Source organism: Schistocerca americana, chromosome 6, assembly GCF_021461395.2.
Source record: "Schistocerca americana isolate TAMUIC-IGC-003095 chromosome 6, iqSchAmer2.1, whole genome shotgun sequence".
Taxonomy (NCBI): Eukaryota; Metazoa; Arthropoda; class Insecta; order Orthoptera; family Acrididae; genus Schistocerca; species Schistocerca americana.
The window spans coordinates 257,812,593-257,816,665 of record NC_060124.1 but is presented as its reverse complement, the minus strand read 5'-3'; the positions used below and the strand labels follow the sequence as shown (position 1 = coordinate 257,816,665).

General features: G+C 41.8%; 1 non-coding gene across 1 annotated transcript; it reads left to right on the top strand.

The window, feature by feature from the left end:
- Nucleotides 1-1,898: 1,898 nt before the first annotated feature.
- Nucleotides 1,899-1,972, top strand: Trnap-cgg. The gene has a single exon. It is a non-coding gene; the product is annotated as a tRNA-Pro (tRNA).
- Nucleotides 1,973-4,073: the final 2,101 nt, after the last annotated feature.

Here is a 4,073-nt window from a genome sequence, read left to right as displayed (position 1 = left end):
GACTGAAGACCACAACAACAAAAGAATGTTTCACTGAGAAGTGTTGACTTACTTCATGTTTGAAAGAGAACTGGTCATTACCGGTATCGAGCATCACCGTCAGTTCTGGTAACTTCTGCCCATTGTTGTTAAAACTTCAATTTGCGATGACAATTGGTGACTTTATCTCATGCTGTCAAAATATTCACAAGATTTCCCTACAAACCAATGTTAATCGTATTTATTTCAACAAAAAACTCCGTAAGATATGCCACTTTGAAACTGAGTATTGTAAAGTGCCAATCGAGATGAACCTCCTTTGTGGAATGCTGTAACGGTCTGCGTCAGCTGAGTTGCTGACGGGCAGATTGCTCACTGAAGAAGTCAGATACTCTCCACAAATGTTACGCAACGGTATTTAAAGCTACTACACGAAAAAAGTGGCCCTAAAACTGGGTCCTGCGTATTTACACTCCAATAAATAAGTATTAACAAACCGCATTAAAAAGGGATTCGCTAACTATGAAACGAAAAACTTGACCCAAGTAAACCAAATTCCTATTACAAAATCTTTATTCTGCACAAATTAATAAAGACATTGCATAAAATTTATTTGAACAGACGACAAACAACGTCTACTTGAAATATGAAGTTATGCTGTAATATAACTAATAAGTTTGGTAGAGTTATGTGACAAGGAAATGGGGTCGGAGGAAATCATCTTCCTAACATATTAATTCACTACAGCACAGCCGCTGGTGGATATCATTGATTGTGTGATTGCACTAGATAGAGAAATGAAACACAACATGCGACTGTGTCTGTCTGCATGGTCATTGATAAACTTCATTTCGTACTAGCTCCCTATGCCATCACATTTTTCACCATAACTGTTGTCTATTGATGTGTAGACTACGAATGGTGAAGATGGATGCCAGCGGAATTTGTCTTCTAAATCAAGGATGCATCATAAGCAGCAAGAAGTGTAAGTGCAAGAACCGGCTTAAAACCTCCTACTGTATGTGTTTCTTCTTCATTTCCCTGCCACTAAGTAATGTTAGAAAGCATTTGTTGTACCTGTCCTGCTTAGAGTTCACGTTCAGAAGTCGCCATCCAATGACAAAGCTTCGCGCAGCTCTAACCAGTCACGTAACTGTTGTGTTGCTGTTTTCCCCAACCAAAAACTGTGTAAACAAACGGGCCTTTTCCGAGAATTTCGGGCTCGTGCGTCGACGTCATCGTCTCTCTCCTTTATTCCACCAATCCACAGTCTTTTCGTGTACAAAAATTCATGGAACGGCTCGTGATCGCCCACTCTACCTGTTTTTAAGAACGCCCAATGCGTTTCTTTGTCAATATGTGAAAAAAAAATTCCCACCCTAGCGTGTCTTTGCCTCTGTTTGTCACAACGCACTTCTACCAAGTTGTGAAAAAATGCGAAATGTGTCTGAATAGTCTGGCTGCTTTCAGGAGGGACAGACAGAGGGGTGCCCCTTCTGAAGACTCACAGGGTAAATTACAAAGCCCTCAGCAGAAGGCCTTTGACAAACGGTCCTCGCTGTAAAATGGACTTTTATTAGCTAGGGTCAGTTTTCACGGCTCACCGTTTCGAGGATTCTGCTGCCCTCGCGTATTGTGCACCGTTTTCTAAAGCGCGAGGAGGAAGATAACATAGCGAAGCCCAGACAAAACTATAGGGGCCGGCAAAATACGTGCTACGTCTGGCTGGTCGTCGAGTTCTTTACAGGTCACCATCGACACAGCAGCACATCTCGGCTCATATCTCTTGATCTGTCCAGCTGCTGGCTTTCCGAAACCTGCACTTTGTCTCCTCCTCGCAGGAGAGCTTCTGTAAGGTTTGGAAGGTAGGAGACGAGATACTGGCAGAAGTAAAGCTGAGAGGTCGGGCCGTGAGTCGTGCTTGGGTAGCTCAGTTGGTAGAGCGTTGCCCGCGGAAGGCAAAGGTCCCGAGTTCGAGTTTCGGTCCCGAACACAGTTTTAATCTGCTAGGAAGTTTCACACTGTAAGTTAGTTTAAGTAGTGTGTAAGTCTAGGGTCCGACCTCAGAAGTGTGGTTCCTTAGAAATTCACACACACACAATTGTTTGTCATTACTTTCTTGTGGCGCTTTTCTCATTAAAATGGCATCTAACCCACCTCCTACACCGCATGCGCCTAAGCCTCCATTTGCTGCTGGCTTTGATCTAATGAAGTTCATTCAGTTTCAGAATCACCAAATGTCGCAGTTGATGACGGCCGACCACCACTCATTAATGCACAAGCCGCTGCTGCATCAACTCCGCCATAACATCCAGCCACATCCACAGCCCCCGCCTCCTTGTATTTCTACATTCCGAGGTTTCGATAAATAACAAGAGGAATGGAACGAGTACTACGCTCAGTTCAACGGTCATTGTGCTACACATCAAATGCAAGGTACTGTGAAACTTCCTTATTTCTTGTCAATGGCTGGCACAGGTGTTTACCGCCTCAGTCAGAAGTTATTCCCACCTAGTAAGCCGGAATTGCTAATTTTTGAAGATTTAATTTCCGCCCTCACTAAGGATCGTGTACACTTCGCTGTAACTTGCACAAGTTCTTTCGATTGAGAAAAAAGCCAGAACATATATACCCTCAGTGGTTCACTGATCTTCAGGGTTTGATACGACAGCGTCGTTTTCAACGTAACTGTGGACAGTACTATAGTGATGCAAAGATTCTTGATGCAATTATGTACAATGGGCCAGACAGTAGGAATCGTGAACAAATTGATAAGGGAATACATTGGCGCCTCATAAAATTCCTATAAAGGACTAAGTAGAAGGACTGGACCTTCGTGGAGGGGATAGAAGTTCACTCACCTTTTATTGCATACGAAACTTCATTCATGTAAACAATTAATTCAAATAACAATTATAATAAAAAATTTTGCCAAATGAGTGACTACCGGATACATATTCAGGCACAAGTCTGCCCTTGAAACAATTTTCATAAAGATACAATCAATAAAAGCAACAAACTAGGATTAAATAACAATCTTCTGAACAGCTTGCCGTTACAATGATTACACATCGGACGGCAGCAGCCGATTTACGCTAATGCATCTTTAATGGGATTATAAACTGCTTTTGATGTTACGTATCTCGAGGATTAGACTGAAGACAAACTGAAGAGTGACAAAATTGACTCACAGGTAATAAATGTCATGCTTAGGGAATGCATTCGCAACTGACCACATACAATAAGCAACTTTAAACATGCAAGCCTTTCATACGAAACGCAGCTTACGCCTGAAAAAGACAGGCAAAAATTACATGTAGAGGAATTCTTTTTAAATTTGTGAACCTTGAACCAATACACGACACTTGTCTTGCAGATATATCTGAACTCGAGGCGCCAACAGGTACAGACACGATCGTCTTACACAACAGGCAGCGTGGAAAACTGCCAGTTGTCTCGCTCAACCACGAAACGTCGGACCGTGAGGTATACAAGCCTCAGAACGCCTGTCTCACACACACACACTCCCTCAAGCAGTATTACCTTAAAAACAGGCAACTGTTACAGGATGTACATGGACCATAAACGGAACATAGGAATCTACTAAATAAGAAAGATAAGTAAGGGCCCGAAGGCGTAGATCAAACCCACAACCCAGGCACGAAGGTACTACAAATCGTAAGGAATTATGATCCTAGAAGTGACGCATTGCAATACGATAACGAACACTTAAACACCTTAAATAAGTAATCCTTCCCTGATGAACCAAAGGCAGTGAACTGAGAACAATATTAGATAAAACAGCATAAAATTATCACCAAAAAACGTTAAACAATTTGTCACTGCCTTCAAGCAGTAACCAAATCACGCCCAAACAAGAAATTCTGTTCACGTTGACATAAGATTACCTCAAGGAAAGGCACAAAATAAAAAAAAAGGGTAGCCTTACAATAATTATACGTCCTTGATGGACATAAACATTCAAGCCTCCGCAGAAAAGTCTGGTAATGACAATACAATGTGCATCAATGTGTTAAATGATACACACTGCTTTCTGAAACAGACTAAACACTGTGATTAAGAAATAATACACA